This window comes from Gallus gallus, chromosome 2 (assembly GCF_016699485.2).
Source record: "Gallus gallus isolate bGalGal1 chromosome 2, bGalGal1.mat.broiler.GRCg7b, whole genome shotgun sequence".
NCBI lineage: Eukaryota > Metazoa > Chordata > Aves > Galliformes > Phasianidae > Gallus > Gallus gallus.
Genome location: NC_052533.1, coordinates 64522895 through 64545004, shown reverse-complemented (window position 1 = coordinate 64545004; position 22110 = coordinate 64522895). Strand labels below are relative to the sequence as shown.

General features: G+C 46.2%; 1 long non-coding RNA gene across 3 annotated transcripts; it reads right to left on the bottom strand.

Annotated features, from left to right (window-relative positions):
* Positions 1–11786: 11786 nt before the first annotated feature.
* On the bottom strand, positions 11787–21094 carry LOC101751974. 3 transcript variants are annotated; one of them, XR_006938521.1, is made up of 4 exons: positions 17077–21094; positions 15890–16051; positions 14945–15132; positions 11787–14219 (listed from the first exon to the last, which is right to left on the bottom strand). It is a non-coding gene; the product is annotated as an uncharacterized LOC101751974 (long non-coding RNA). The 3 variants fall into 3 exon arrangements; XR_003073747.2 differs by having other exon boundaries at positions 14945–16051; XR_006938522.1 differs by having other exon boundaries at positions 11787–16051.
* Between the last annotated feature and the right edge of the window lie 1016 nt (positions 21095–22110).

Here is a 22110-nt window from a genome sequence, read left to right as displayed (position 1 = left end):
GAATGTATCCAGGCCCGTGTTCATTACCAGCGTGGAGATGAAGCTGGTGGGATTCTTGTGGTGCTGAAGTATTTGGCTTGGTACAAGTACACATTCTCACATATAAGCTTTTTAACAAAGTACAAAAAACAGTATTGTGGCTGTAAGAGCAGGATTGTAGCTAATCTAGCAGCCTTACTTTCTGTTAAGATTCCTATGAGAACAACAGTGTGATTGCCCATTCTTCACTATTTACTAATGCTTCTAAAATACTGGGAAGAATTTCATAAATCATCCATTTTTCTACACTTTATAAAGCAGATGAAATGAAATCTTAAAAATTACAAGATATGCAACAACCAGAGAAGGTCTATATGAAGTTAAATAACCAGCCAGAAGAGTACAGCACAAATTTTTTTCAAAGGAAACTCAATAGCAGAGCATTGCTGAGGATGTGATGAATGAAGACGGCTGAGATGTCTTTAAGGAAGGATTTTGCTTCCACTGAAGTCAATTAGACCCTAGGGGAGAGATTTAAGGAGTTCATTTCTCATTCGACCTGAAGTCTTTTCAAAGCAACTTGCATATCTACACCGATACCCAAAACCTCCAACTCAAGCGCCTAAAACTCAGACCACCCACAGCAGTCACACATGTTCAGGCCTCCCCAGCCAAGTTAAGGGGAGCGCAGTGGATCATCAGCTGCTCTGTTCCCTACTTCTCATATTCCCTGACTCCTGCAAACCACTCAGAACTGGAGGGAGCAAGAGTTGACCACCACACATCTCTGAACCAGGCACATCATGATCTTCATCCATTTTTAGCAAGATAACAATCGATCTGTAATCAATCAAAAAGTACTATAAGGCAGTTCTCATGAGTTCTTAGGACCCAGTAGTCGGTATAAATCACCTTTGCTGTTTAAATTTGGGAAATAAAGGAAGAAAATCAATCTATGGTAAAAGCAGATGATGCTGTCTCAGGAAAGACTAGAAATTCCCGATCCTTAAAACATTTAACAGAGAGGTGTCAGCAGGGTTTTTAAAACCCAATCTCTCTGTGTCAAAACTGTAAATTTACAACAGATCCAGGGACTTTTCCAAAGGTTTCTCCATGCACTCGGAAGGCCTCACACTGACACAATGAGCAAGTTCTACCAGTTCAACAAATAACACGATCTTTAAAGGGAGATACACAGGCCAGCCCAGACTCTGTGAACATTTACTTCACTTTCGGTTTATTTTGGTCTAGCTTAAAATTGACTTCAAAATCAATTATTCTGGTTTAAAACAAAGCTGTCCATCCATGACTTTGTAATAATTTTAAACTTTGTTTTCAGTCATGGAAAGCAACTTTCCCATGTAGCAGAGGACGGGACAAGTTTTAATTCACACCCTTATTTATTTTAGAATTCCTGTGTGGACCTATTCTTCTTTTGGAATAAAAATAAAAGCACTCATGCACAGACTCAAGTAATGAGGGAATCAGAGCCCATATAATTATTTCCGAACATTCTGTGTGTACACCAGCATTGTATCAGAATGCCTGTTCTGAATGCCAATTCCGATGTAATGACATAACACACTGTAACAAATTCTTTCAGAATTAAAACCAAAACAAACAGGTATTATAAGGAAAAAACATTGCCACATGAGGGCATGCTTCATCTCTTTCTAAAGCTTGCCTTTTAGTCTTGGATATTTGAGGCACGTTATATTTCAAGACCTAGTTTTAGGAAAAAGAAAACTCAGCTTTTAAACACGATTCACTACGTTTCTTAGGTATTTAATTAAGTGCAAAGTTATCACAAACTTTGGGAAGAAATATTCTTCATTCCCAGCCATGAATATACTGCTTTTCTAAGCTGACAGCAGAACACACTTTGGTTTTAGAGCAGAAGAGATGAGCTATCTGGATTCATTTCAATGCGTAGTACTCACGTTTTGTAGTTTGGTTTCCTGCAGTAACCACAGGAAACAAAAACACAAAGCTACAAAGGATCTCAGTTTTACCTTTTTCCCAGTGGGAATGGTTTCCTGGTCAATCAGCCGCAAAACAAGGAATAAGAGAAAAGGGTGACATCTCTTTCCGTCCTCTTTCCAAAAAAAAAAAAAAAAAAAAAAAAAGGCAGGTCTGAAGAGCTCCCCAGCTTTAAATCTATCTGGACCCGTCTCTTCCCAGGCACCATCATATTTGAGTAAGTATGCCCAGATCAATGCCAAACCTGCACACCACCACTGAGGAGTCTTATGAAGACTCCTCAAATCCTGCTGTAATTTTATCAAAGCCCAAGTGTCCTGCATCACTACTTTTTAGGCAAAAGTCTACACTTCCTAGGCAAAATAAAAGTCCCTCTTTCAGGCAAAACTGCCACCATCAGGCTTCTGGATCCCTGGGCTGCCAAGACATTTGTTATAACAGCTCAGAAATGAATTAGACTACACTGATGAGGCAATTAGAAGTTAATCTCTCCATCCAGAGTGCTGCACAAGGCCAGGGAGGATCCTCAAGGTTGCCAACTTTCTCCAGTTCTCAAAGCAGGGTTTTGGGCCCGTGGTGGAATACAGAGATAAACTAAGAAACATCAGCGAGCAAGCCTTTGAGTCATTAGAAGTAATTCTTCTAGTGAGTCACAGTATCTGCACATCCTTTCTTCCTGGAAACTCTGGAGTGCAATACCTCACTTGAGTATCATGTCTGTATCACAGAGACAATTCTTCAAAACATGAGGGAACTCCTGCATCCTCGCTGCTTGAGTCAGTGTCCATGGATGTTCAACACACTACAGGCCTCGGCCTTGGCGTTATTTGTTAAATTCAAATGGGACATTTTTCAGCAACTTCCAGAGAAGCAGGGTCGTGCATTCAGCTTCAGATGCCTGACACTCATCTGACCTGCACAGAGGAACAGGAGGTCCTGGAGGATTCATCCTTAGCTTATTCTAAGGAACCAGGAAGCTGCAGAGGCTGTGGCTGTGACAGCACACAGCTTTGCAATTTTGGTAGTCTGAGATTGTGCTGACTAAGATGTTAGTGCTGACAATAAGAGCCAGCTTATGGGGGAATCTTTCTTCAGCTTCCCCCTTTATCCCAGAGATGGAAATCCACCACACTTCTATTTCATCATTGTGCCTATGCTCCCAGATGATTTCATGTGACCACAGAAAAGACAGATGAAACAAGAATGCTCCAGTGCTTGTGGAAACAGGTGCAGGAAAAGCCAGAGGCAGTGGGACAAACAACTGATAGATGGGTTTTAATCCGGTGACCTGGACAGTATTAATTTCACTGACATTTTTGTTGTTGCGAATGTGCTTCTATTATAAAATTGAAAGATGCCAGGCTTTGTGGCTTCATCATAAAATATCAAAGGGAAATGCACAGTGATGTTGGATGGGAGTACCAGTCAGCATTCTGGGTTAACAGTGACTACAGTTTTGTTCTTCCTACTGAGATTTCAACCAAGAGTAGTTTGGAATTTACGCATCAGTACTGAAGTAACCGGATATTTATAAGCATCCGTGGGCTTGGATATGTTGTTTCTTCAGATAAGCAAAGGAACAACAACCCTGGCAGTTTAGGGAGGCCACTCCAACAAATTCTGGGCCTGCCCATGGAGGCTGTGAAGGGGCCTCCCTGCTCAGCACCAGGCCCATACAGGCAGGAGCATGGGTGTGAGCTGACCCTGATCCAGGCTGATGCTGCCATTATTCAGGCAGCCTTGGCTGGGTGTCAACAGGGGCACGGCACTCCCCTGTCAAAGGCTGGGGCGGTTCGCAGGCCGTGCAGGCCTCCCTACAGAGTAAACAAGCAGGGAGATGTGGGAGTGATTTCAGTAGAGGGAAAGATCTTCTTTGTCCTGGTTAGGCAGGACAAGGACATTGGGTGTCCCCTTCCCAACTAAGTGCCTGGCACCTGGCACCAAACTCCTTCAAGGGTGCAGATATCCTCCTTTCCAGGCCTGTGACAGCTAAAGCACCGGCTTCCCTGAAGGGCATCAGCAGGACTGCCGAGAAAAACCTCTGAAGTGGCTCACACTGCACCTCCTCCAGACAGAGCAACTCATCACTATGCTGATATGTTGCAAAATCTCCAAGCCACTGATGGCATCCCTGTTCTCGCAGCCTTGTAACCAGCCCACACTTCAGTGGGTGGCACTCCAGCTTGCAGGCCGCTATGTGCATTTGGAGATCTCTCTTGCTTTTACTTAATCTTGGGAGATTCCCTAGTGACTAGAGAGGATGGGAAATCACAACACCCTGAAGGTTTTGAAGGCAAAGCTTCGTCAGGAGCTGGGTGCTGAAGTTCCTTTTGCATGTCTGCAAACCCCAGCCAAAGCCCTCAGGCACAGTGCAGGTGGGTTACTCCAGCTCACAGGATGAGTACGCCCTTACACAGTCACTGCCGTCATGAGGATATTTGCCCCACTCAAAACAAAAGTCTTTTTATGAAGCCCCAACTTCCTGATGCACCTTCACTACCAGTGTTGGAAGTGCTGACAAGCGAGCCCCAGCTCATCCAGCTTCTGCGGCTGTGGTGAGATCTCCTCCATCCTGATAGCCTCCCTGGCCACAGGAGAGCCAACCACCACAACCTGGCTGCATCATGGGCTCTCATGAAAGATTTCACCTTGCCACCACAGAGGCACAAGCACGTGTTTTGTTTGCCTGGTGGCTGTGGCACAGAAGCAACAAACACCCAGTTGAGATAGCCACCATTTGCCAAGCATAGGTGAGTCAAAGCCCTGACAAAAGAGTACATAAATGCCAGGAACAGATAAAAAGCCAAATGAACACCTCATGTTGTACGGAGAAGCACAAGGCAAAAATCACCAAATTAAACAAATGCTTGGCTTTCCATGGAGTCAGGGCTAAGCATGATCTCTTGCCTCAGACAAGGGACAACTGTGCCCAGGCTCTGCAGAGGAGAATCCTTCTTTGACTGGGGAAGAACACAGGGAGCAGGCACAAGGGGAACAGCACATGGCAGCAATCATGAGAGAGTGGCAAACAGCCATCCCGACTGGTGGTCACAAAGCTGTCCAGCAGCTGCAGAGGGAAAAAAAAAAGAAAAGAGCAAGAGAGAGATGGAGTGGAGGAGGAGGGGAGGAAGTTTTAAAGACAAACAGATTGAGGGCAGTCTCTCGGATAAGTCAAAACTCACAGAGATGACTACGTTCTTCCTCTGAGTAAGAGTCCCAGTAAAGCAGGAGGCAAATGAATTAAAAAGGAAAAAAGCCTGGACAAGTAGGAAGCTGCAGTCAGTCAGCTTCATACATATTTAACAGGGACGTTCATCGGAATAGAGGCCTGCCTGTAGTGTACTGGAAGCGAGTCTGCTGCTCGAGAGGGATACAGAGGAAGCCTCACTCGCAGCCAGCACAGGGTTGAAAGGCAGAGGATGGCTCACTGCAGTCAGAGAGGCCAAGGAAAAAGCAATCCTGATACGAACGGAGGAGATGGTGAAGGACTGGGCAGCCTCTGCTCCTGTGTTGCTGAAATGCTGTGGAAAGGACATGCTCTCTGACCCCAGCTCAGGCGGACTGGGGATACCATGCCCTGCTTTGCAGAGGAAACCCCACTCCTGGCACAGGCTGCAGGGGACAAGCAGTGCTGCTGCCTGTGGCACTGGAACAGCTGAGTTGTGTCCCAAAACACAGCACAGTTACCCAGGCTGTGATAGCCCTCAAAAATGCTACAGCTTTATTTTCCCAGTGCGGTAGCAGGGCAGAACCAATGCCTCTGCAAAGATGCATCTTGTATCAGAGCAATTCCATTGGCAGCCCTTGACAACCCCTCAGCACAGGACATCACTCAACAGATTTATTAATTGATTGGGATTGCCCCTACCAGTACATAAATAAGAAACCCACTTTATTAGCTTGGGAAGTGTCACTGTGGGATTTCCCCTGCCTATTGTCCTGCAGCGGCATCCCTATGAAAGACAAAGACAATTCCTACCAAGACAAATTACCTCTCTGGCCAGCACAGCCTGTAATAGGAGTTCTGCAACCCCAGCTATGTCCTTGCTGACACCTGCTCAGCCTCACAGCCCTCCAGGGGTTTGCACAAGCACGACTGGCTGAACATTCCAGCAAGGCACGGGAAAACAGGCAGCCTCATCCTACGGGAATTGCTACGACCCTGTTGACACATCTCATGGGGTTTCCAGAGCAGAATTCCCTCTCTTTGAGATGCAGACGCTCTCCATGGGGCAGAAGCAATGGTTTCAGTCCTCCCTGTCACCTGTGGCAAGCAAGCATCAGCCAGCCAAGGAGAGGCTCTCACCTGGCAGATGGGAAGCCAAATGCAACTGAAGGAAAAGGGGAGCACACCTACAGTGTGTGACAGTAGTATGTGATATGTTCCAGAGATAGACGAAAATGACGGTTATGAAAGAGACAGGAGAGAAAAAAAAGAAAGAAAAAAAGAAAGAAAAAAAGTTTCTTGGCTCGTGTCCAGGGGGAAAGGTTCATTTCTGTCATCAGACGTAATGGTTGAGTCTAAGGAGAAATGCAAATGCTATCAGGTCCTCTCATCCCAGAGAGAGAGCAGAACCAAAGGCAGCCCCACCTACCCTCCCTGAGTGCGTGCCATCTGCCTCAGCCTGACCTAAGGCTGGCGGTTGTCCTGAGCTGCCATCGTAGCTGGGTTTAAGGCAAGCAGCAGCAGCCCGGTAATTACTGCATCATGCAGGGAATCAGAAGTACTTTTGCCTCAGGCACCACAGTAAGCTCAACGGGAACCCATTTTCATGCGTCAGATGTATTACATGGATGCCACACATCCCATTTGGCAACTACTTTAACTTTTGCAAGCTTCTGGACAAAGGGACTCCCAAACTCTCAGGATCTGGCACAGTGCTTGACGACTTGAATTTAGACTTACATTCTTGGCCAGAAGCCTTGACAAAGCGCTGCGAAGGAAGTGTCCTCGTCCCTCTCCCTCCTTCCCCTCCTACCCCCCGAGCGGAAGGCACGTTGAATCGCTCCTCTTCATAGGCCAGAAGGACTCTTCTCCTGGAACAAAACCCTCCGCATGGGGAGCTCCTCCACTCCTGCTCTTCTCAAGCCATTGGAAGAAACGCTGCTAGGATCCTGCTCTGCCGGAGCCAAAACACATCACAAAATCCAGCTGATTTCGCCAGGACTTCATTCAGGAAGAAAACCGGGAAAACAAAGAGTTCCAGCAGTGTTGAAACATTTCTTTTCAGCATGTTTCCAGCACAACGCGGCTTATTTATTTATTCATTTAGTTTTAAACTTCAACACTGCTGTCCTTTTAATTTGGTGTGTATGTATTGCATCAGGTAAGCTGCAAAACTTAAAATCAAAACTTGCAATTGACCCAAAGCAAACAGAGGAATTGGGAATGAAAGCACAGGGGCACATTTTGAAACATGACAGTGCAAATCCTGAAGAGTAAAAATCTACAAAACTACAAAACCCAACTTGAAACTGAATTTTCATCATCTGTGCAAATGTTAAACGTTATTTTAATACCAGTCTCAATCCATGAACTCTGCTGGTAGAGATAAGCCTCTGATACTAGATAGGATGGGAAAACTGGTGTATTGTGTACAATGCTGTTAAGAAGGTGTTATAACTCCAGTAAGGGGCTCTGGATGCACAGCATCTAACATCTAATTTTTTATTATTATTTTTTTAAAGAATCTCTTCACCACTAAAAGTGTATAGCCAGGGGAAAAGCTATATTTACATCAGGATTTACAGGTTCAGGAATTAGATAATCCTAAACGACATCTCTCAGCATCAGTCCTCTAGACCGTGTGCTTTTCAAAATGGTGGAATGATTTCAGCATCCTGTGTTCTCACGTGCATGGACGTAGTTCCATGGCTCTTACAGACTTAAACTAGTGCAGGATTTGGTCCTTTACATCCGTAGCCCAAACTGCAAATTGGAAATCCTTTGACGAGAGGGAAAAAAGAGAAAGTGACTCAAGAACACTGAGTTTAAAGACACAAGAAAATCTAATGATATTGATAGAAGCAATGTTATGCGTTAACTTAGATCTAAATAAAGTATTTGGACTTCAGATACCTGCTGGGTTAAGTACTGTGTAGGAATCACTGAGCTGAGCACTAAAATAAAGCCACTTCAGAGGAGGAAGCGACTTTAAATCTACAGAAAGCAGCTTTACATTCCAACTGCAGAGAGGCAGCAAAGAATACTATACTTAAGCAGAAATTGCAGGAAGCACGTGGGAGGCAATAGCCATCCTCTGCACCAGGGTTTAGTGGAGGACAGTGACTGGTTCAGGAAAATCTCTGCTCCACAGTGAGATGTACCACCAAGGGGCACCCTGCTTCCCAAGGGCTTGCAGCCAGTTTAGGGGTGAGCCCCCTGGAATTGCAGGGATGGACTCAAAATTAGAACAGCCAGAAATAAAACACAAGATCTTGGACCCAATACAATAGACCTTGAAGGTTATAGAAGAGTCATAGGGATCAGATGTCACCCAGTGATTAGGGGAGGGTGGGATAATATCAAAGAGAAGGCAGGGTAGCTATGTAAAGAGGAAGAAAACTCCTTCAATTAAACCCTAGATCTATGAGTCAGAAGATCTAGTTTATACACTTGGCACAGCTGAAAACTTCCTATGACATCTTCAGCAAATATGCCTTGCTCTGGGATACAACCGGATAATTATTTTGAAGGTCCAAAGCTTTAAATCAACTGAAGTTCATAGACTGCTTGGAGCTCCTGAGGTAGGAAACACTCTTACCTCAGAACCCAGCAGTGAAACTCTCCTGCTGCCCATCTGCTGCACACAGTGCAGGCACTCCCAGTAGGACATCATACACAGCAGTGCTCGCACTGATGTAAAACATGCTTTAGCACTTGCTGCTTAGTGCCATTAACAACAATAGCCCAGCACACCGCTTCCTCCTTTGCTTCCTGTCCCTTACAACTCGCTGTATCCCACCTCATTCTTCATGAACGGGAACTGTTCCTATCATAATACCAGGTATATCCAAGCAAACAGGAAAAAACAGATTTGTTACTGGGTGCTGTGGGAAGGGGAGAGGATGGTGACGGACAGTTTTGGCAGCAATGTCAATGGTGCCAGGTGTGGCAGTTTCGTTAACTACCACCCTGTCAAAAAAGCCAGATCTATGGGGATTCCTATTTGGAGAAGACTCTTTGACACGCTTTTGGCTCTTATCTTGAACCAACATTGCATGCTGTTCATCACAGGCCATGACAGAAATTTTATCAGCATCAGCAGCAACCAGAGTAGCAGAATATCCTCTGTGGAATAAATAAACCACCAAAAAAACCCTGCTGTTTACCTTGAGTAACATCAGTTGTTCTACCATTTCTAGCTTTCAGTTGGAGTTCTTTGGCTCTGAGCTGAAGAGAGCAAGTTCAGAGTATCGGCAGGAAGGAGTACAGCATCCAGATGTATTTGACAGAAGTAAAAACCTGTGTAAGCCCTACATTTCTTGTCTGAAAGTCACCACCCCAAAATAGCTTGTGATTGAGTTATTTTTATTTAGAGAAGAGCCTGTGCCTTGAGTTTGGATGCTAGTCCAAATTCCAGCAGAGTTTTGGACTGTTGTTAAGGTAGGATGCTTCATTCTGGCCCAGTTCAGAAACAGAATGGCCAGCAAGGATGACCAGTACTCTTGCTTGCTCTGTTTTGCCCGTGTACACGTCAAGGAATCTCCAGCAGTTCTGTGGTTTTGGATCTGGAAAACCTGCAAGAATTCCAGGATCTCTTAAAAACACCCACAGGCTTTCATCCCAGTTCTTCCCATTCCTCCCATTCCTGAATGAACACCCGAGTGCATGAGCTTTCTTCTTTGCCCCAACTTAAGCATTTTATTGTAACTTGCTGGTTCAGCTTTAACCATAGTGGTGTTAATATACTAATTAATAACAATTTCTTATATGAGCTCTGGTAGAAAACTTGGATAATAACAAACTCTTGGTTACCTGAGCTTTGGCCACATGAGGTTACCTGACCCCGTAGGAGGCTGACACATCTCCACATACATCATTTCAGTCACTCATGTAAGAAACAAGCACTTTGCATATATTTTAAGCACAAGATCTATACAAAATATCCGAGCACATGTTCACTCATAAAAGCAAACCCCAAACAGCAGCTACATTGCCTGTTCCAGAAGATGTACCCAGCCCCACACACATGCCTTGCCCATCTTCAGGCCTGCAGGAGGCAATGCAAGAGCTGCCTGGGGCTGTGGGAATGCTCTGCAGGATAGGCTGAGGCCTTCTTTTCTCCTTTCTCTCCTTTCCAAAACTCACAGTAAAGTGAACGTTCTCTCTTTTAAAGGTAATGCAATTTCAGCTGTGTTAAATAACACCACCTTTATCAGCACTTTCAGCTATCTGAGTGACTTCACCGAACAGATCAGGAAGACTTTAGACTACCTTTTCTAACAGCAGAGCAACAGGTATGGCAACCATCAGCAGAGGGTTGGTAGCAAGCATCTGGAATGGCTGTAAGATCTCCAGCCAGCTCAGCTGTTTGAAAATAAATGTCTGTCCAGAGCCCTTTGGAACTGAGCTGATACATCTTCAGACATCCCTTACATCAATCTCCAGTAAGCTCAAGAGATTTATGATAAACACTTGCTCTTTCCTTAACCTCCAAAACCTTTCCCACCTGCTGAATAACATGAAATTCTTTCCCCTCACCCAGCCTGTTCAATATCTATATAAAGCCTGTAGAGAATATTCAGTGGCACCATGGACTGACTTGTCAGCAGTACACATATGACACCCATCTCTACATCATCTTCACCTCCCATGCAAATAACACCGTTACCCAGCTCTACAAGGGCTTGGCTGAGATCAGCAAATGAATGAAGAGAAGTTGGCAGAAGCTGAATTGTTGCAAGAGCCTGGGCTCAAGATGGTAGAGGAAAGCATTTCACATTTCCATAATGTCATTCATTCTCCATCACTGGCATTAAGACAAAATGGAGATTTAATATTTATCCGAACTCATTCCTTCTAGAAATCCCAAGAGCTGTTGCTGCAAATACCTCTGTTCTTCACAGCTATTTCTGATCAGACGACCTGCTAGATTGAACTTGCTCCTTATGCTTGATTTCTACAGACACGGTGGGTTTAGAAATGATGCCCCATACAAAAATGTCGGTCCGTTTATTCAGCAACACAAGACCTCCAAACAAGTTCAAACTCTGATCTTTGCTCCGCTCACCGCTTAGTCCCAAAGGCCTTATTTTCAAAGCTTTCAACACCTTAGCAAAAATTGGTGCGAAGACAGCCACAGCTATGTTGAAATCTGGCAGTCATACTGCCCTGTGACACAATAAATACCCAGTTTGAAGGATAGGTGCGCTAGGGACAGATTCTCTAGTGCTTAGTTCACAACTGCAAAATCCGGACTACTTGCAGGGAAAAACCATAAATCTCAAAAGTCTAGAACAAAAGAGAAAACTCCGGGTTTTCAACCCAGCCTCCCCTCCTCTATTCTAACTGTACCAAAACAACCAGTACTAACAACTAATCCACGTCTGACAGATGTGTTGAAGACTGATTTCCAAGGGCCCATTCCATGGCAGCTTCACTGGTACGTGGTAAAAGGTGATCTGAGCTGACAGCACCAGGATGTCTCTAGCACAAAAAAAGCCCTCTCCTGTGCCTACCTAGCCCTTCTTTTTAAAACATTTTGGAACTTCAGTTTGAAATCTCAATTATTTTGCCAAATTCAGCCAAAATCAACCAGCAGGCCCACACTTTTGGAGAGGTTAGGGCACAGTGGAATCACATACATGGACTTATACACAGAGCATGAATTCAGACACGCTGTTTTATTGGGAAACAAAATCATTGGCAAAACTAAGAAGTCCCTCAAGTAGAATGTAGGAGAAGAAAAGTGAGAGAAACGCTGAAGATGCTTTGTGCTCATTTTTATAAGCATGTAAAGTCATCTGAGGCACACAAATTAAGGTATCCAGGAACATCTTGTCAGCCAATGCCTTCCAATACACCAGCGACAGTCAGGCAATCACAACCTAGAGAATCACGCGGCCATTTTCAAATGAGCCACAGCAATATCCTAGATTTTTCAGATCTGAAAAAAAATGTATTTCCTCCTAAAGGAAATACAAAGGCTGTTTTTCAATTATATGAGATGCAACTGAAGTCAGCAATTCTAGGAGATGCTATTGAAATGCACCTGTATCTTAGTGCTACCCGAGGAGCGGGGAGGCATGTATGAAGGTCACATTTCCATGTTACTTTGAATTACCTGACCACCGCTCAGTTGCAATATATCTAACTATGTTTAAATGGCCTGCCAAGGAAAATAAAACAGAGGAACCTCAGCAGAGAAATCAACGAGCAGATGCTCTGAAAATGCAGACTCCTCCCAACACATCTAGTGTTGCATGACTCCTCCAATCGGTTTCACGTGGAAGGAAAAACATGAATGTCTGAGCAGGAATAATGTTCAGAACAGTACAAAAGGCCTGTGATCCATCCTGCTTTCTTCAGCACAAAAACAAGCTCTGAAGAATACATAAAGATATTTATTTCTGACAGCAGCTGGCAATAGCTTGTGCACTTCAAATGCAAGCCCAAGAACCTTTCAAATGGTTAAAGGTGCGCAAAGGCTGGAAAGCTCAGAAGTCTTGCCAAGGATGATACAACTGATGAATTTGTTAACCTCACATTCCTGTGAATTTTTCACCACAGCAACCATTCAACGTGACATCTGCGTGAGTCTGCTCAGACCTTTGGGCTCACCTGACAAGAAGGAAGTTTCCGGGCGAATTGTCTGAAGAAGAAACTTGGAATGACCAAAGAGGCCCATTCAAAGCCTGCGCCACTGTGGGGTTATATCTCGCCAGGCTCTCATGATGATTGATTTCCGCAGCAACATTTGTGTTGGCACACAGTGCCAGTGAGTCAGCATTTTTAAGTTACAACTGAGAAAACAAGTTTAAAAAAAAAAGGAAAAAAATGTAATACTGCTTCCATTATTTGCTAAGGCAACCAGCGCATCATAGGGTGAGAGCCCAAACTTCGCTGCCATCCAACCTCCTCCCTGCTGCCTCCCAAAAGTTTGCCTTGTTTTCCTAAGCTGACGACCCACAAATCAAAAAGTGTGCTGCTTCCTTCTGCCTCGTGTCCTCTGTCCTGCTCACACATGTGCTCACCCCACAGCGGGCACCCAGAGCGAAACGGGATTGCGTTCCTCTAGTCCGGAGCGTGAGCACAGCCCGGGGTGGGGCTGTTGGAGGATCAGCTCTTAATAAGGTGTCCAATTTATAGTCTAGCAGGGTGAGGAGCAACTGCCTCTCACAATGAATAGCTCTTCTGTCTTACCATCTCCTGAGGCTGGCTGCCGGGCCAGCCTGCCTCATCCTTTTCTCTCTCTCTCTCCCACAGATGTTGCTTTTGCACAAACTTTTTGCTGTTTCCCAGGCTGGAAATATAAAGAGGAAGGAAAACAAGAAGGATCCACCCGTATCTGGTTGGAGACAGCAAACTGCGGCTAAATGCACAAACTATCTGCTAGCTTAATAGGAAATAAACCCCTGGCATTTGCTTATTCCAAGAAGGCAGAATTTCAACCTACAGTCGTGCTCCCGGGGAGCGCCTCCATGCCAAGAGACGTCTGTATAAGGAGCGCTCTGTACAGCAGCCCCGGACGTGTGGGACAGCAGGCACCGAGGAGTGCGGCTGCTGGGGGGAGCAGCGGCACGGGACATAAGCAGAGGGATGTGATGCCTTCTGCTAAAGAGAGGCTAATTCTGTCTCCCTAAAGGGCGGCTGGTTACGGCACGGGAGCGCAAAGTTAATAAACCAACCCTTTTAAATGCTGTCTTCTACATACGCTGTCTCGAGACGTACCAACCACGTTATCTGCGGTGTCGATGTTTTCCTCCTTGCACATCAACACGGCCACAAACGTTTGTTTTCTCCAGAGGGAGCTGAGGTCCATCAGACGGAACTAGCTAGCTGCGGGGCAACCAAACCAAGCAGCCTGGCAACCACAGCAGGAGCTGGCAGGCAGGGAGCTGGCTGGGGCCGCAGCCTCCCGCGTCCCTCTCGCATCCCTCCCGTTCCCATCCGTCCCTGCCGGCCGGCGGTACGGCGCAGCACCCTCTGGTGGCACTCGGCAGCCGGCGGGGCTGGCTCGCACGCCGGGCTTCATCCTCCTCTTCCTCCGCGGATCACCTGCTGCGGCCGCTCGGGTGGGGAAGTGCTGGGGGACTGCCTGAAAGTGAAGTGGGAGAGAGTTTAGGGTTGGAGTCGTGTCGCATCTCTCGGCATTTACAAAGGTACAAAAATAAACATCAAAATAAACATCATCATCATCTTGAGATAAAAACCTATCAGGCTGCTGGATTGGGCAGGGAGTTTCTGTTTCATCCCCCAAATAATTCATGAGATGCGTGTTAGGTACCGGTGTGAGCAGGATCCAGATTATGAGAGAGGGAAGGAAAAAGAGGGGGATTTTGTTGCAACCCTGCAATAAAGGGTGTGAATAATCTCTGCAAACCCTATGTGTCATTTTGAAGAAACACCCCGACTTCCCACCCGGCTCAGAAGCGACCCAAGAGCTGTTGCAGGAAGAATCAGTGCTTTGGTTCTGCAAAGACTTGCGGCTCGGCTCAACGTGGATTCCTCCCTTCTCCGATCTGCAAAGTGATTGCCCGTCCAAAACTCACCCCGTGCCAAGAGACTTGCAGCACAGCCTCCTGCACCCCCCGGGAGATACATCCAATGGATTTATTTTCCATGCTGATGATCTGACCTGACCTCTCACAAAGCATAAATCCATGGCACCCTGTGTGTGAGAATTACAGTAATTGCATGCATGCTCCTAGACACCCATAGTCCTCCTTTTTGTCCCTACGCCGGCGCTGCTTAGCATGGAACGACTCTTTCCATCTGCATCACCGAAGCAAAAATAAAATACATCTCCACCTGAAAACTCACCATCATTCTGTGTTTCCACCCTTGCCAAAGAGCAGTGAAAGGCGATACCAGCAGCCACCTGATCAGTCTTTGTCAGGGTAGGGGGCATCTGGCTCTCGTAAGGCTTTTTATAAAAGCAGTCTGTTCCCAGGGCCATTGGCTCTTCTGCAGCAGGATGCTTTTTTTCTGCAGCTGCTTTGAGCTGAACTCTTGAAGATCATGAAAAAAAAAAAAAAAAAGAAGAAGCAGGGAGTATGCACTCGACTTCCTGGAAAAAGACACGCAAGCCGACCTGATGGCCTCCCGCAACCACAGCCCATCCTCACCAGGCGCTGCAGCTCGTCCCTGCACTGCGGGCTCAGCGGTGGTGGTGAGCAGCCCACAGCTGGCCAGGGAGCCTGCGAGACCGAGCAGTGGAGTGCACAGTGTTTCCAATTACCAGCCAGCTCAAAAGCTACGCTGCGGACTGTGAGAAATGCTGAATGTCTTTAGCTGCTGGTCCCAGCTGGTTGGGGGGATGGGGGGGGATCTGAAGTTCTACCCTCGTGCATCCTCATGGATTCAACGCAAGGGATGGAGAGCACAAAAGGATGAGCTAAGCTGGAGTACCGGTTATGCCACTGGAAAAAGAAAAAGAAAAGAAGAAAAAGAAAAAGAAAAAGAAAGAGAAAAAGAAAAAGAAAAAGAAAAAGAAAAAGAAAAAGAAAAAGAAAAAGAAAAAGAAAAAGAGAAAAAGAAAAAGAAAAAGAAAAAGAAAAAGAAAAAGAAAAAGAAAAAGAAAAAGAAAAAAAAGAAAATAGGATGTCAACAACTTCTATGGCCCTAACTGCTTCTTCTCAACAGATTGTTAGCTTATGTGAATCGGAGCAGCTCTGCTGAGTAACCCAAAGAATGGAAAGGGGGAGGGGAATAGCCTTGGGTTCAGAAGGACACAATGTAGGCCTTCATCCACAGCAACCCCCTCACCTTCTGGCTCCCGAGTCACATTAACTTGTTGCCAACTCCAGGAGATAGTAGAGTGAGAGACAAAGAGACACGGGGTGGGAAACAGCAAGGCTCTCCACCTGGAGAAGCCTGGCCTCTCCTCCTTCTCTTCCCAGCTCCTCTTCTTTGCCCTGCTGCTAAGCCCTGTCATGAAAGGGAACCACATAAAACAAATGTGATTACAAGACAGAAACAGCTATTTTCTGAGCCAGATTCCCTCCCTGATCTGGTCCATCTTACATCCACGTGCACGCTGGACTAGATACAAGGGAACAGGTATAAAGAAAACATGACTCTTTCTTTCAGCATCAGTGCCAGCTTGAAATGTTCATCAAACGGCAGCCTTGTGAAACACCGGGAAATCCCACAGTGAGCAAAGAGAAGAAAGCTGTGCTTTAATTTCAGCAAAACACTGCACACAGACAAAGAACAGGCAGTGAGTGAGTGATGCAAACGCGCCCAGTCGGATTTCTCCACTGGACCTTCAAGAGAAAAAGAGGTAGAACATCGAGCACAAAGGGCAGCCCGAGTTCTCCAAACACAAAATGAGGACAAGCCAAATCCTGTCCAATTGCACAACATTAAAGGGTGATTCTGTGCTCTCTTACTTTGTGTTAAGGCAACAGCAATGTTCTGACCTGCAGTGATTTATGTGTAGTAAATTCATGCTCATAAACAAGTGAGAGGAACCAAAATCTCATGCCCTACTCCTTCCAAGTAAAACCAAACTCTTCACGGGCACATAACATTTAGCTGAGCTTTCTGTGAAGGAGGTAATGTTTATCCTCATTTGAATCCAATAGAAAGACCAAAGCAGGAGAAACGGTGCTCAAAGAGCTCTTCTCCTCTACACATGCAAGCAACTCTGCAAAAACTAATTAATTGCTTCACATCCTTTGCTAACCTTAATTAATTTAGCCTGATGTCTCCGCAGCTGGACAGGTGTTATCATCCCCACTAAACACATAAGCAAGCTGAGTAAGACAGGGCAGGCCTTGTTTTCCTAAGTAGCATCTAATTTTCTGTGCACCTTTGTGTACAGGCAGCTTCTGCTAATTTTGGCTGGAGCTGTAAGAGATTAATACACACGCAGGACAGATTCTGGATATCTTAAGCCAGAGGGCTAAAATTAAAGCCTGCGCTTGAAAATGTGCACCTAAAAGACTTACCCATAGCCGGGCAAGGCAGGATCTGTTGCAGGATCAGGAAAATAAGCCAAGTCTTCAGATTCCTTGGGGCTTGTCTCCACAAGAAATGTAGGGAAGCACTGTAAAACTGCAGCACGCCAACAACTGACTCCCCAGGTGGACCTTTTGGTGCTCTCTGCTTTCAAAGAGCGAATTTTAACCCCTCTGTAAATTCATTCCTCGCACACAGACCCAGTTCTCACTGCTGAACACTGCGTCTCATTATCACTTTCTAAACAGAAAGGTGGTGGTGACAAGAGAAGGATGTGGTGACTCAGGAGGCAGCAATAAGAAAGCCCAGGGTGAAGTTTCACTTTGATTTCAGCGGAAAAGTTCCCCGTGAAGATGCTCCCAGTTTGCAGTCGGCAGAGAAGCAGCTCACCTGAGTTTCACGGAGGGGTAAGCCACTTCACGCTGGGTGTACAGAAAGGTTACGCCTGCCCCCCATCTTTAGGGTAAACACAGATGAGCTGAGTAGCTGCCCTATAAGCAGGAGCACAGTGGCAGCCAGAGGAGGAGCTGCGTGGTTTCACGCTACAAATGAGCAGCAGGTTCCTCTGCAATCATCTCCCTAGAGATAATCTAACAAAGTCCACACAGGGGGCTGGGCTACAGATGCACGTCCTCCCAGGCTAATGTGCTGGTGGAAGAGGTTATCCTCCGTGCCTGTGGTTAACAATCCCTTCAGATCTGCTTTGCTGCACTGTGCTTGAATGCTTCTTACATTTTCTCAGCCAGAACAGGGGAAGGTTAGCAGAGACATTCTGTGTTTACAACGTCCTTCTCTATGCATGAGAGGAAGCTGTCACCCCACAGCCTGGACTGAAGCAGCAGGAACCTCCAGCACTGGGCGAGAGCCAGTGACAGTGGCTTCTGCCACAGCCTGCATGCATGTCTGCTGCCTACGTGCACAGTGACAGTGTGCAAGGCGTCCACGGTTTGCCTTGTCACACACAGGCTTTCACGTGGAGATAAGCCTGCTGCTAACGCATCCAACTTGGCTAACATTTTAAACGTTGCAGGCTTAGCTTTGCCGTTGTTTAAATTCTCAAATCGGTGTGATACAGCTCCAGTGGCAAAAAAAATCAGCATAAACGTGGCCTGCCAAAACTAGTGGGTCCAAAGGAAGTTGTTCAACACATCTGAAGCTGGGCTAAGTGTACGCTGGTCAGGATTCCTGGGTGCCAGCCCACCTGTATGGAGAGCAATCATGGTTTGTGCCAGCTGAGCACAAAGTGACCAGCTGGTACAGAAGCAGGAACAAGGTCGCTTTATGGCTGTGGACCTGAGAAAAGGAGGAACACCACAACAGATGTAACACAGAGACACACTTTTGCCACTTCTGGTTATGGACACACAATCAGTGAACCACAGAATCGCCAAGGTCGGAAAAGACTTCCAATATCATCCAGCCCAACCCTCCACCTACCACCAGTATTTCCCCACTGAACCATGTCCCTCAGTACAACATCTAAAAGATGCAGACTGCATCTTGTACTGCAGAGACTTACACCCGCAGTCCCAATCCACTGAGACGAGAGTTGATATAGCTTTGCACTGAAGACTTTGTTGAGGACTTTTGGGTTAAGAAAAAAACAAAAATCACTTATTTCAAGTGGATCACTTCACAGACCTTGTTTAAAGGGCAGCTAAACAGCCAATGAAGCAGTAACCTGGGGAAGCAGAGAAGAAACCACAGCAGCAAAGCAGCCTGGCTCAGCTGTAAGCTGGAGGACACCTACCTGCAGCCCAGCTCCATCAGTATTTTCCAGGGCACATGGATTTGCTCTTTTTTCTTGTTTTTTTCTTTTTTTTCTTTAGGTTTTCTAAGGACACAAGGTTTATGCAATTGTTCTGCCTTCCTGCAACCCCTTCCAAGCCTTCTGCCTAATCTCAGGTAAATCTGAAAGGGTTTGAGCATGGCGTGTCCCTTCAAACTGGCCTTGTAGTTTTAGTGTGACATGGAGGGTGCCAAGCTGATGAACTGGACACTCAACCTAAGAAGGAAGGAAGCCTACATCAGTTTGATTACTCACACACAGCCCGCTTTAATTCTGACTTAAAAACTTTGGGCATGAAGACTTCAGTGTATGCTGGTGTTTTAAAATTCAGCATCCTCTCTGAGGTTCCTTCTGGAAGCTGCTGAGGTGTTAACTCTGTTTACTTATTTCTATATCAGACTACGATAAGATCAATTGTCTGAACAACACAAGTATTACAGCCATCTTTAGTGCCCAAGCAGTGATGTTTACTTCAGTGCAAGGACTCAGATATACCATTTGCACAATATAATGCCTGATACCTGTATTTATATTGCTTAAATGTGTTTTCTGGCAGGAACTCAAGACAAAGATGAATTCCATCTAACGTGAGAGGAAAGAAATAACTTGCCATCTAGATAGGTTATTCACTGATCCATAAATCAGAGAGAAGAACCGTGCATACTGTATTCCCGCCTATTCCCACAGCCTCCTTCTTGTCATCACGGAGGTCTTTAGTATCCTGAAATACAACTTGACAGTAAAAATTAATTGAAAGTGCACTAGAATCATTGACTTTTGCAGTTTCACAGTTTGCCCATCCTTAAATAACGCTGGTTATAAAATCCTGTTTGTGCTATAATTCCTTGGCTCTCTGCCACGTAGCATGTACAGAAATCAGCAGTGTGTGCAGCAGGGACTTAGCCGGCTGTATGAGTGCACATAATGGACTTTCGTCTTTAGCTCAGCAGCAAAATACTGACTCAGATCTAGAGACTGGTTATAGTCCCAGTGGTGTTTACTCCATGTAATTAACAGTATCAAGTGTGTTGTCTTTTGGGTAGTCTGATTGTTTCCATATGCACAAGTACCTTCGGTGAATGCACACGGGGCAAAAGGCAGACAACACTCAAAGCGCACACAGCGCTGCGGGAAGCACATGTGTTTTAAATATATTATCTCTGCAATTAAAAGGAGATTATAAATTGGTCATATAAATCTTCAAGAACAGGGTCAGCGGGGAAAGGAAAAGATCTCCTGTCTAAGGAGGCACTGCAGCTAGGTAAGGGCTTGCTCTGCAGGTCCCGCCATGGGGCAGATATTTCCCCACTCGCCCACTAGTGAGTGGCGTGGGTTGGTGTCTCAGGCTGAGCAGGGAACCTCGCTCCTGAGCTGGGGCACGTTGCTGCGGGCAGAAGGCTGCTAGTGCTGTGCTGGGGCCCAGAAGAAGATCAGCCGTGTTTGTGGCGGGGCGTGCCTGGGAATGCTGCGCAACATTAATCTTAGGGGCAGGTACTTGTTGAAATTCCAGTTATGGAGGGAGATGTCTGAGGCAGAGCTGGGCCTTGCCTTCACAGCAGAAAGAGGTGAGCTTTTTTACCTCAGGGTAATGTTTCTGACCTATCCCAAGGTGAAAAGCGGCGAAGCCAAGGAGCTGCAGCTCTCTGCAAGGCGAAGGAGGCAACATCAGGAACCCAAGCGGGGTATGCTGCTGGAGGAGCCCCCTTCACCACAGCAGCAGCAGTTACAGCAAGGTTAAAAAAAAATCCTTGAGAGCGAGAAAGACAGGCCCTAACATCTGTTTGGAAATTCAAGGCAGAAAAGGTGTTTTGTCTGGGTTTTTGCCTCTTGTTCTCCCTCTCCCTTCTTATGTTCCTCCGCACTGCCCCATCTTCCCCAGCAGCCAGCAGCACTGCTGGAGGACACGGGAAGGAGGAGAGGCCAACGGGGTGATTCCTGCTGTGGCCTGGCTGCTCTGGCACCATGCCGCCCCGCCGGGCCCTCCTTGGGGTGCTCCCAGCTCTGCTCCACGGGCAGGGACGCACCAGGCCTCACCTATAATGGCAACGTGCCTTGCACTTTGGGGAATGCTATTTTAGGCTGGACCCTCTTGTGCCCATCTCTAGGGCTGCCAGCTGGTGTTTGAAGAAAGGCAATTTCAGGTAACTGCCTCAGACTCCTGCCCTGAGCGCAGCCCAGGCTATGCGCTGTCCCTCATGCAGTCTCTGGGCTCACAGTCACCATGGTGGTCACAGCCAACGGAGGGAAGCCCACCACGTTCACCTGGCTTAATAAAACCATCACCAAGGAGCAGCCTTGTACTCCCATCCCTGCCGGTGGGCAGCTTTTCCCCAGGACAAGAGTGAGATCACGTCAGGAAGAAATACCTGAGGAAGGTCTGAGTGCCATCCATGCCAATGCAGTGCTGGTCATACGCAGTACAGCACAGGGTCATTTAAACCCTATGTAATTAACACCTAAATGTGTTTCGAGGCATTTCTATACGTGAAACATTACTTTAAATGAGAAGTATGAACATTTAGTTTGAATTTAATAAATAAAAACATGAATGTACAACATATTCAGTATCTAGAACACTGCTACATGCACATTTATAGAGAGAGCATCTGGAAAACCATGGTGATGGAAACAATCTACTGCTTCTGTGTCATGTTATTTTGAGTCATTATTAATCTATTACTCAACCATTTCTTGTTCATTTGGTCCAGCTCTGAAGATTCGGGGTCACATTAAACACTATGTCCCCCTCTCTCCACTGATGCAAGCATGTGTGTACCATGTGCTGAAGCACTTACAGGAGCAGAGCAGAAGTATGTATCAAGTCCAAACTTGAAAACAGGTGGTTTTAAGTTATATAAGCACAAAGAGCAGAGAACTTTTTTTTATTATTATTATATATTTTTTTTCCATGCTGTGTCTCAGGCCAGCAGCCCTGGGGCCGTGGGCACCTCTGTGGGGATGGGCCGTACACACTGCTTTGGCCAGGGCCCCGTGGCCTTGTGAGGAGGCCAGGGATGTATGGGGAGCCTCTGTGGTGGGGCCAAGCAAAGTGGAGCACGAAGGCTCACACCTGCCCCTGAACAGAGTGAAATCCCTCTGCACTGCCTGCGGGGAAAGGGAGTGTTGCTTGCAGAGTAACAGATGGGTGCTGTGAGCAGCTGCTGGGATACAGAGCCGGTCATGGGCTTCCTCCTCTTACTCACCCACCTGCCCACCATGGGTAGGAGGGGGTTTT